The 12,072-nt window shown below is 41.1% G+C and overlaps 3 long non-coding RNA genes across 3 annotated transcripts in view; 1 reads left to right on the top strand and 2 right to left on the bottom strand.

Moving 5' to 3' along the window:
- Positions 1 to 453: 453 nt before the first annotated feature.
- Positions 454 to 1,329, bottom strand: LOC109478180. Its single transcript, XR_002140713.1, has 3 exons — positions 1,139 to 1,329; positions 711 to 899; positions 454 to 575 (listed from the first exon to the last, which is right to left on the bottom strand). It is a non-coding gene; the product is annotated as an uncharacterized LOC109478180 (long non-coding RNA).
- Positions 1,330 to 1,486: 157 nt separating this feature from the next.
- On the bottom strand, positions 1,487 to 2,492 carry LOC109478181. Its single transcript, XR_002140714.1, has 3 exons — positions 2,323 to 2,492; positions 1,861 to 2,081; positions 1,487 to 1,683 (listed from the first exon to the last, which is right to left on the bottom strand). It is a non-coding gene; the product is annotated as an uncharacterized LOC109478181 (long non-coding RNA).
- A 312-nt stretch (positions 2,493 to 2,804) lies between these two features.
- Positions 2,805 to 12,072, top strand: part of LOC109478182 — a 9,891-nt gene continuing 623 nt past the window's right edge. Inside the window, exons 1-2 of the long non-coding RNA XR_002140715.1 lie at positions 2,805 to 2,815; positions 5,612 to 5,618. This is a non-coding gene — a long non-coding RNA (uncharacterized LOC109478182). The remainder of the gene's footprint in view (positions 2,816 to 5,611; positions 5,619 to 12,072) is intronic.

The raw sequence follows: 12,072 nt of genomic DNA, 5'->3' as shown, positions 1-12,072 counted from the left end.
TGGTGAACAGTTTGCACTTTGCAGAGTTCCGTAGCCCTACTAGGCTTCGGGTTGGCATTAGGAAGGGCATCCGGCCATTAGAAAATCTTGCCTAGAAGAAGACACGTACTTGATCCAAGCACGTCTAACCCCCAGTTTTGGGGAGGAAAGAGACGTTAAACTGGTTCGAGAGGGAGAGAGAGATGGAGACCGCATCAACAGAAAGGGAGTGTAATGTCACACGCACGTCCAAGCCCAAACATCTCTCCCTTGTCAGCTTTTCCTCTCACTTGGCTTTCTTCCTCCACGAAATCACCAAGCGGTCAAAGGTTGTGCACTCTCTGTCTTGAGAAGGGCTTGCAAGACTGTTGTGATGTTTACTCTGAACAGTTCTTTCGTTTTACTATGGATAGAGACGACTTCCAACACCTTCCTTGGTCCTGTGAAGACAAGCTGCAGTGTTGCTTGTGTAGTGCTGCTGCATTGTACAGAAATCCCAGCTCTCTGAATCCTTTGATTTTGATGTGCGGATGTAGTGCTGTCTTGTGCTTCAAAAGCACGCTGAGCCACAGTTCTCTGAAGACTGTCTTCAACTGCTGAGGAATGAAGAAAAAACAGGTTATTATTTGATAACACATTAAAAAACAACAAGCTCAAGTCAAGGGCTAAATTGCAGTGTACTACACAGTGGATTATCATAGCTCAGTGCAGCTACAAAAAGAAGGCATTACCAGTAGGTATAATGACTGTGTCTCAGTGTCTCCAGGATGTTTGTTTTGCTGGTACTTGACTGTATTGTGCTTGGAATTGCTGTAATGTCCTCACTGAAGCAATCTTAGTCTTGAGACTTGTCATTGCAGTAGGACGGACCGAGTCCAAGGCATGCTGAGCCACAGTTCTCTGAAGCCTGTCTTCAACTGCTGAGGAATAAAGAAGAATTGGTTATTATTATGATCACACATCAGAGAACAACAATTTCATTAGGGGCTAAATTGCAGTGTACTACACAATGGATTAAATAACTCGGTACAACTTTGAAAAGAAATCATTAAGTCCAATTTGCACACTCAGGGAAAGTGTGTCTCGAGTCAAATCCATCCAAGTCGACTTGGAAAAAGCATATAAATCATGCCTATGTCAAATCAGCTCAAACTATTACCTATGACTGCGGCTGCACCTCAGTGTCTCCAAGATGTGCTTTTTTGCTGGCATTTGATCGTGCTTGGCATTGCTGTATTGTGCTTCCACCTCACTGAAGCAGGTCCTGCAATCATGGTCTTAAGACTTGTCAGGCTTCTCTGAAGACTGTCTTCAACTGCTGATGAATGAAGAAGAAAAGAACTGGTTATTACTTGATCAAGCAATAGCTCAGTGCAGCTACAAAAGATTTTGATTAAGTTCAGATTACACGGGAAAATTTCTACCACAATGTCCATCCAAGTCGACAAAACGGTTAAATTACCCCTAAGTCAAAATCAGCTCAAACTATTTACCTATGAGAATGAGTGAGGCTGCATCTCAGTGTCTCCAGTGTGTCATTTTTGCTGGCACTTGACTGTATTGTGCCGTGTTGTGCTTCCACCTAATTGAAGTGATCATGCATCCTTGATGCTGAGAGGAACCAGTCTTGACTTGTCATAGGAGTAGGACGGACCGAGTCCAAAGTACGCTGAGCCACAGTTCTCTGAGGACTGTCTTCAACTGCTGAGGAATGAAGAAAAAGAAGGACTGGTTATTTGATCACACATTAAAAAGCAACAAGCTCAAGTGCTGATGAATGAAGAAAAATGCATGAAAGCATGTCCCAATATACAAATCCATCGAAGTTGACTTGGATAAAGCATAAATCATTCCTAAGTCAAATCAGCTCAAAATATTTACCTATAATGACTGAGGCTGCATCTCAGCGTCTCCAGGATGTTCTTTTCACCGGCACTTGACTGCATTGTGCTTGGCATTGCTGTATTGTGCCTCCACCTCACTGAGGTGATCCTGCAATCTTGGTGCTGAGAGGATGTCTTTGGAGACTTGTCATTGGAGCAAGACGGACTGAGTCCAAACTATGCTGGGCCAGTGAGTTCTCTGAAGGCTGTCTTCAACTGCTGAGGAATGAAGGAAAAGAACTGGTTATTATTTCATCACACATCCACAAGAAGCTCAAGTGCTGATGAATAAAGAAGAACGCATAAAAACATGACCCAAACTTTGGCCTTTCAGTAGCATTAAGTTCAGTTTAGTACACATATAGCACAGGAAGATGTGTCCTGAGTCAAATCCGTCAAAGTCGACTTGGAAAAAGCATGTGTAAATCGCGCCTAAGTCACATCAGTTCAAAATACTTACCTCTAATGACTGAGACTCAAGCATCTCAGTGTCTCCAGGATGTTTTTTTGCTGGCATTTGAATGTATTGTGCTTCCACATCACTGAAGTGATCCTGCAATCTTGGTCTTAAGACTTGTCATTGGAGCAGGATGGACCGAGTCCAAATCATGCTGGGCCACAGTTCTCTGAAGACTGTCTTCAACTGCTGAGGAATGAAGAAAAAGAACTGGTTATTACATGTATTTGATCACACTTTAAAGAACAAACAAAAAAAATACAAGGGCTAAATTGCAGTGTACTACACAATGGATAAAACAATAGCTCAGTGCATCTATAAGCATGTGTAAATCACGCCTATGTCAAATCAGCTCAAACTATTTACCTATGATTGTGGCTGCATCTCAATGTCTCCAGGATGTTCTTTTTGCTTGCATCTGTCTGTATTGTGCTTGGCATTGCTGTATTGTACTTGTATTGGTCTTGAGACTTGTCATTGAAGCAGGACAGACCAAGTCCAAATCACGCTGAGCCACAGTTATCTGAATACTGTCTTCAACTGCTGAGGGATGAAAAAGAAAAAAAAAGGTCATTATTTTATCACACATTAAAGAACAACACAAGTTCAACTGCTGATGAATTAAGAAGAGCCTATAAGAAAGCATCAGGACCAATATACACACACGTTCTCCAAGTCAATACAAATGAAAAACTCAGTAGCATTAAGTTCAGTTTACATGGTACAGGAAAATGTGAGTCAAATCCATTCAATGTAGACATGGAAAAAGTATGTGTTAATTGTGGCTATGTCAAATTAGCCCAAAATATTTACCTATAATGACTTTGGCTGCATCTCAATGCCTCAATTCCTGCAATGGACTAAGTCCAAAGCATGCTGAGCCACAGTTCTCCAACTGCTGAGGAATAAAAAAGAACTAGTCATTATTTGACCACACATTAAAAAACAGCAAGCTCAAGTGCTGATGAATGAAAAATGCAAGAAAGCATGGCCCAATATACAAAGTCATGATTGTGTTCTCCAAGTCAATACAAATGAAAAATACATTATTTGATCACACATTAAAAAAGCAACAACACAGGGAAATGTGTCCTGAGTCAAATCCATCCAAATTGTCTTGGAAAAAGCATGTGTAATCAGTTCAAAATATTTACCTGTAATGACTCCAGGATGTTCTTTTCTTTGGCAGATGACGTCCACTTGACTCTGGTGACTTCAAGCTTGCTGAGTTTGCTGAAGACTGCTTCGGTCCTCCCAATTTCTTTGGGGGTGTGCTGTAGGGTGCTACTGGCTCTGATGATCATGAGGTGAGTACCTGATTCATCACTTCCTAGCTGGGTCGGTTCAGCTTTTGAGGCATGTCCAAGAAGTACACCACACAATCATGTACTGTTTTTGTGACACGCACTTGTGACAGCAGGTGATCTTGATCTTGAAAAGTTTCCTTGAAAAGTTACTGTGCATCCTCCCTCTGTTTGGGTTGACATGTATACATGTGCTGAAATCCTTCTGACAATCGGGACAGTGGCGGCTCTACAAGTTCCAAGCTTTTTTTTTCATGTAGAATCATCAGCGTGGGTGGAATCTGTTCCCCTTTCGTGTCCGTACGCTGTGTGTTAAACAGCTCCTATGGAGGTCCCAAGAAGTTCATCTGACGTTTTTTTTTTCGACAATCTCATCAGGGTGGGTTTGAAACTGTTCCCAGTTTATAACAGCAGGCAGTCTGTGTGTTGAAATCGTCTTGAGAACGTAGAATGACCTGTTCCAAACACCCAAGCAGTTCATCTCACGTCTTTTTTTTTTTGCGACATGTTGTAGACTCACCGGCTTGGGTAGGAAACAGTTCCCTACAGTTCTCTCAGTCAATATGCTGAAACCTTGTCCTGAGAACATGTGTAGGACTTCCGTCACGTGATGTCTCTGTTTTCAAGGCTTCTTCTTTAGCTTCTTCTGTTGTAACTAGTTGAAGTTGCAGGGTGACGTCCATGTTTCAGCAAGTTTCAGCAACTGCTTGACACTTTGATCACTGGATATCAGGTCCTGGGATGTGGCTTTTCTTTTTTTTTCTTGTCCCTTGCAGCATTTACATTATGACACAGCTTTTGTTAATGAACCATCACACTTAAGTCAGAATAAAGTCAGACTCTATGGTTTTAGTTCAAGTCCAAGGTAAACAACTTAGGAAAGCCATAAGGTACAAGGGATGGGAATCGGTAACTAGGAAATGAAAGGTGCAGAAATTACAATACTGATAATACTCAACTAAAATAAAAACAAATATACTCAACAAAAATAAAAACTATCCACATGGAAAACTCAAATAAATGGACAAAATTGACAGAAAGCTGAAATTCTTCTATATATTTTGTTGGCTTTTGATAGGGAGATTCTTTGATTCAAGGTTTCAGGACCGAAATTGCCTTTTAGAGATAGACTAGAGTTTACTAAGGGTTAAAGTTAATGGTAACAGTCTGGAACACTAGGAACGTTGGCTAAACTAATTCCAGATGAGATGCTTCTTGTGCATTCTCCGCCTCTACCAGGCACCGCGGATCGCTGGAAAAATATATGTAGTAGAAATTGGCCGAAATAAAGGGATAGTATACCAGAGAAGATCCAGAGCCATAGAAGATCCAATTTGCGACCCAGCGATCCGCGGTGCCTGGTAGAGGCTAGCCCATTGTCAATTTAAATGAAACTATTAAAGCTGGAAAGACCATGGACACACCATACAGCAGCATCCTGCAGTGTGCCTAAGGAAACCAAGCATGTACAAGTTTGCTCAGCCAGCGTCGCCTCCGTAACACACCAGCTTCGCAGGCAGGCGGCACGGCAGCAGCTGGCTACATTACACCGATCAACTTGTTACACCTAAACCTTGAACATCTATATATCTCTAGACTTTGCTTAAAGCTATCTAATGACAATGCCCCTACTGTACTAGGTGACAGCAAGTTCCACTCTGCGATAGTTCTAGGAAAGTTCCAGGAATTCTTGAACACCTCAATCCTTGGTTGATAACTCTGGTACTTGAAGGCATGGCTATTTCTTGTTCTCTTCTGGGCTGGTATTAGGTAGTTAGTAGTTGGGACGTCCACGACCTCTGGCACAGCAGCAAAGAGGGTTGAAAGGAGGCAGGCTGTCTGGCCTCCCAACTATGTCACGACTTTTGCAACTTGACAAGGGCTACCTATAACCAGCAGCCAGAGTTACAAATACCTAAAAATGTCTACATTCGAGTGAAGTAAAACAGGAGTTGCCAAGATTTCAGTATTATAGCATCAATGTCAAGATTCCAGGTGCTTAAAAATTAATAATAATATGCAACGATCTACATAAAAGGAGGATGAAATTCTCCTGTTTGCCTGTGAGAGAAGAATGTCAAAGAGAGCATTCCTTAATATTTAAAAGTTACATTACAAGATCATGCCCCAAATCTTAAAGTAAATTAATCTGAACATAGTGCTAAGATGAGATGGTTTGGCCATGTTTCATTTGCAAAAAAAAAGCCACCAAAATACAACTTTAGGCATGTCACTACTAGTTTTCAGATCCGTACCTTGTGGAAGACCCCTCAAGACATGGAGGGAAGGGAAAACTAGGAACTTAGTCACTGATTCCAATTAATTGCCCCAGCCTTAAACTTTAAGTTAAAAGTAATACCAGAACCATCAAATTTCCTGAGTGGAACAACCTTCCTGCACATGTTGTGGACAGCCCTTCATCAGACATTAAGAGCAGGATGTCATCTTGTCCGTAGTCCACATGCTTACCCCCCACACACACACACACTACTACTGAACTTAAACTTGCCTTTCTTAAGCTTTTGTAGCAAAATCTTTACAGTCTGACCTCGCTGTAAAAGGAAGCATTGCAAATCTGCCATCAAAATTTTGCATTTGCAGCTAAAAATCAATTACTTTTGCTTTATTACATTCTGTTAAAGACTAGTAAAGTGTTAACTGCAATTTCTAAGGCTGTTCAAGTAACATCAAAGTAATATCAAAAATTAGTATTTGCAACACAAAGCAAATACATCTTTCTTTTACTTTGTCGCAACTAGTCTTTACTTCTAGATGTTCCTGACCTAGCTGTTGAAGGGGAACATTAAAAATCTGCTATCAAAATTTACACTTGCAACACGAAATCACTTACTTCTAGATGTGTGGTGAGCTACATAAATGATTTGTAAGCTGTGGATTGATAAATAAAACATTGGAAATCTTCTAGATTTATGACAAGATTAATGACCTTCTTTGAAAGCCGTGGTATCCGAGTGCCTTTTACTAGCATTTGACTCACCAGTTGACTTCACAAATACACCTGTCCAGCAATACTTGCCAATCTGCGATAATTGTTTGACATGTCAATTATAAAAATTATCATGATACTGTATTCTCGTTATTTTATAGACTTATTTCAGGGAAGGAAAGGAGGTTTTTGATCGAAACAATCCTATACCTTCAATCAATCAATCAATCAATCAATCACTCAATCACCTTTATTCAAACAAAAAAGCCCATAGCTGGCCTTGGACACTCTTCCCAGAGGTCCAGTTGGGGTCACAGAAACCATAGGAAAAGAATAAATACAAAAATATATTGACAAATACCTAGTAAAAGTTATGTAGTACTAATAACAAAATCAACCTAAAGTATCCTCAGGTTTGCTGTTTCACAACATGCAGACAGCCAAAAGATCCTTGCATACAGTCTACTGGCAGCTAGCTGCTGCAGTGGTGTGTGCTACACCAAAGGGCTGCTATACCGATACAGATACAGTCCCTGCTCGGCACCATCAGATTATGTTTTTATTTATTTCTTCCTCAAACATACATTGACAGGGAAATATACACATATACATGTCTATATACCCTGAATTACGTTACTAGGTGTTTTGTGCGTACTATATATGTTGAATATCATATGTGCATGAGACAGACAAAAATACATAGTATAGTAACAAACCCTAAAAAAAGATCTGAGCTCACAGGCTGATGGTTGGGCTAGGAAATAGAGTTATTATAGAGTCTAACTGCAGTGTGCAGGAATGAATGTTCACCTTTGCTTACCTATGCAATTATGAAAGACATCCCTCACTGTGTCTTCGTTTTGGAGTGGGGAGGTCAACAAAAAACTGTGTCAGACTAAGCAAATACTGTCTGGAACATTTTAACAGTTACGGTACTGTTACTCGACCAATTAGTTATGTCATCCCTTAAGTGTACATTTGCTAAGTTTCAGTTTACCAAGTCCACAAAAAAAATGGTTAGTTTCAGGGACTTATTAAAAGGGTAATATAAAAAAAGTTTTTTGTAACATATTAAATGCTCTGCCTGTTGCGATTCATGCAAAGGAAGTTGTCAGGTCCCAGTGTTGGTGTTTTTGTGTGCTAGACATAGCCAAAGTAGTGTTACAATTCAATAGAAAAAGCAAGTCTTAGCATATTCTCAAGGTAGGGTTTAAAGACCCATTTACAAGCTGTCTGCAGCTTTGAGAACTTCAGGATGTTGCCAAGTTTGTTCTAAAAGCGCCACTCGCTGACAGATGCTAAAACTGCAGCTATTCAAAATAATGGGCTGGATTTTATAAGATATTGAATTGAAATTAAATCATTCTCTGCATGGTTGAATATCATATTATAACTCATTGTACATCTCTAGGACCCGTCCTTCTGTTTGCTTGTGGCAAAATCACAAGTATTCACCTGATCTACTCAATAATCTGAACATGCGTAAAGTAAAATTTGCAGGTGTGAACATGCGTAAAGTAAAATTTGGAGGTGTGACAACTCAAGATGAAGTAGGATGTCAGCTGATCAGCTGCAAAGTTCTAATTTACCTGAACATAGGAGTCGGGAGCTTAATGACGGGTAGCCTCTATATAGCTGTCAGTACTCATATTAAAGTTGTTGTAGTGTTAACACTGTCCTGGTGCACTGTTTTGTCGAGAAGTTGGTTCCAATTGCTGGAACTGTTCTTACAAATTATCAAAAATACGGAATTCTTCACGAATTTGTGTGTTTGGGTGCAGAAGGTTGCATTTTCAGCCAGTATTCTGAGCCCTGCACGGTTGGATAAAGTCACTCACTGATATTCTCCACGTAAAGTGCTGAGTGCTGAGTAAACATATTTTTGTGCTAACTCTTCTTCTTACTACCAGTGTAACAATGGGCTTCAAGCACCTGGATATTTAACCGGCCTAGTCCAACAAGTCTGGACTTTTTGGCCTTACAGTTAGCATGTTGCATTGGTAAGCTAGCTGCCTGGGTTCAGAATGGGTTCGATTCCCGGGAGCCAGGGATGACTGTACTACTGGCCTCTTGTTTCACTAGTGTCAGGACCACACACCCAGCACTCGGATGTTACTCAATCACGCAGGCTGAGGAATTACATAATATTTTATGTGAGCTCCTGAAGTGGCCCCTCCCCTGAGTAAGCGGCGCCTGCGAACTCAGGGTAGCAGCATAAAACTCTGGGAGCAAACATAGCAGGCTAAGGAAGGAAGTACATATTTTATGTGCGCTCCTTAAGTGGCCCCTCCCTTGAGAAAGCGGCGCCTGCAAACTCAAGGTAGCAGCATGAAACTCTAGGAGCAAACACGATTGTCGTCCCTCAGCCATCACGATTGAGCACAACGTAATCCTCTAGGTGTTTTGCGTCCAGTTTAAGCAAGGAGGTTTACGTATTGTACAGTTCTTTGATACAGCGAAGTCTGTACAAATGTACAGTTCACCACCTGGCCAAATTGTGATCTAACTACCAGATGGGCATCTTGCCTCCAGTTTTGATAAAGTCTTGTACTAAAGTTGTTTGATACAGGTCAAGCCTTTACAAAAGTACATTTCACCACCTGATATGTGGTGGTCCTTTTGACCAGGTGTTCACTCTTAAAAAATGGAACCAGTTCAATCATGAAATCATTTTGGAATATTTCTATATGTCGGTTAGACAAAAGTGTTGAACTTCACACTGCTCTCTGCTGATCCGAATGGCATCCGCACTTTGAAGGTTCACGATATAACACAATGTCAAGTATTTATGGGCAAACCCTGTAGTCAGTTGTAGTTCGGCCACATAGTAATATACACATGTAAGTGTGTCACAGTACTTGAGAAAGCTAATTGAAAGAGATCAGGGCTCAAAATTCATTTTTGGGAATAGGTGCACTAGTGTTGAAGACATACGCGGGGAACACTTGTTTTCGGTGGTGGTTTTAGCTCCTGTTGCATGAGGGCCGATTTTTTCAACTCAGCTTTCCGCTAAGTGTAACTTGGGAAACCACACAGTAACCCACAATGTATCCGTTTTGCAGGAATGTATCCCTGTTCACACATTACAAATTTGAATCATGTTTTGCAAGTCTGTTCCACTGTACCTGACACCGTAGGCATTGGGCACACTGGGCAGCAAAGTTTTTATCTTGAACAAACTAAAAAGTTTGTTAAACTTCAGTTTGCAGCAAGGGAGGCATTGGGCATACTGGGCAGCAAAATTTCTATCTTGAACAAACTAAAAAGTTTGTTGAAACTTCAGTTTGCAGCAAGGGAGCACTTGTAGGTAAACTGTTGGTGGTGGTTTGAGTTTGCGGTAAGTCCAGGGAGTAAAGAACTGGCATGCAGTAGATCGAAAACATGTTGGGCAGCAAAGTTTCTATCTTGAACAAACTAATGTTTGTTGAAACTTCAAGGGAGGCACATGTAGGTAAACCATTGGTGGTGGTTTGAGTTTGTGGGGAATCCAGGGAGTATATAAAGAAATGGTGCGCAGTAAGTTGAAAACATGTTCACAGCCTTTTGGGTTTGCAGTTAAAGCAAGGAGGCGGTGTCGTGATTTCTAAAAACCATGTTGCCAGGTTGGTCGTACTGTAGTATACAAGTTTCCATCTTGCAGCCACTCGGCCCCTTGCCATCATGGTATATTGACTTCACATACCACATCATGTACCACTGTTCACACATTGTGTACCACAGTTTTGAAAGTCAGCACCACTGAAACCACATTGTAAAGTTGGACCACAATTTTGCAAGTCGATACCACTGTACCCACATGGTTTTAGTTCTATGAGATTGCACCATATGACCCCAGTCGATTTTATTTGTTTAAATCGGTTTATTAGATTGATTAATTCTTTTATTTGTTTAAATGGATTTATTAGATTGATTTGTTTAAATTGAACTTTGTTTGCGGGAACTTATTTTGCGTAACAGTTGGTTTGAGTTTGCAGCAAAGCCAGATGCAGGGAGTAAGTAAGGCACACAGAAGACTGAAAACATTTTCGCAGCCTTTCAGTCAGGTTTGCAGTTTATCAGCAAGGGGGCAGTCATGTTGGTTGTACTGTAATACTCTGGTTTTGTGAATCAAAGGAAACTCCAGGAGTATCCCATGTTGTTGTTGTTTCTTTCAAGAAAAACTCATCAGGTTTGTAGAATGTGATACGAAAACTCCAATGTGTAAACGAAAACTCCAATGTGTAAAAGCCAATAGCCAATGCTGTTGTTTGCAAGCACTGGGGGTTGTTTGGAATTTTGTTGCCGTTAGCTGCCGTTAGCCGCATGAAGCGTTACCGGGAGGCACCGCGTGGAGGTGGCAGACGGACTTTGCCTCCCTTCTTTTCTTTTTGGGTTTTATCAATTTTATAGTTTTTTTTTATTTTATGTTTTTTTATTTTTTTGGTGCGGGGAGGTTTTTAGGTTTTATTATACGTTTAGGGTGCAATCCCATTAGCCTGAGTGTCAGCCTTGTTAGCTTTCGTCCGCTACCCAAGGCGGGGAGCGGACCTTGGGTAGCGGACGAAAGCTAACAAGGCTGACACTCAGGCTACAATCCCATCCCCCCACCCCCCCCTCCATGTGGACAGTGGCACAACTGTTAAACGCAGACAGACAAAAAGTTTACACACCTTTTTCAGGTGGTTATCCCAGTGGCCTTTTCGCCCAGTGTAGGGTGCGGCTACCACTAAATGGTACGGCGGCGCTTCGGCTGGAAGCGGGGGTCATCAGCTGTGAGAGAAAAACACATGAAGGAGACGCATCAGTAAAATCTCATAAAACTGATGAAACACTCTGGCATCATACCCAAAACACACATCATACACCAAGCACTTACATGTATATACTATTAGGGAAATTTGGTTCTCAGACCAATAGCTGACTCGCTGCAGCTTAGAATGACCAGTATTACTTTGCCCAAGGAGGTTTAATTAAGTATTATAAAGGAGTGTTGTGTTATTAGTCATTTTCGATCGCAGAAAAACAAGTCCATAGGCGACAATTCTCCAAAGGTTAGGGCACCATATTGTAATGAATTGAACATGGGACGTTCCATTCTTAACACAATTGTTGTGCAGCTCAGCCCAAATTTTTTTAGAAGTATTTACGCCATGCACACAATCAGTGTCAGGTGTGATAAAAATCAGTACATTTGTAAATCAGCAACTTACCATAGCGCTGCGGGGGGCGCGACGTCCTGTTGCTCCTTCTCAGCTGAAACAATGAAAAGATGGATATTACTATAGATAAGTCACACACACGCACACACACCAATATATACATACACACATATACTGTACAGCACACACAAATACACACACACACACACACACATGAGCGCGCGCACACGCACACACACATTCATACACATACACACACACACACTAAGACACACACACATTCATACACATGCACACATCAATACACATACACATGCACAAACACACACACTCTCACACACACACACACTCACACACACACACA

This window comes from Branchiostoma belcheri, unplaced genomic scaffold (genome assembly GCF_001625305.1).
Source record: "Branchiostoma belcheri isolate BF01 breed outbred unplaced genomic scaffold, Haploidv18h27 scaffold421, whole genome shotgun sequence".
Lineage (NCBI taxonomy): Eukaryota > Metazoa > Chordata > Leptocardii > Amphioxiformes > Branchiostomatidae > Branchiostoma > Branchiostoma belcheri.
The sequence above is the reverse complement of the archived record's forward strand: the minus strand, read 5'-3'. Positions and strand labels throughout refer to the sequence as shown.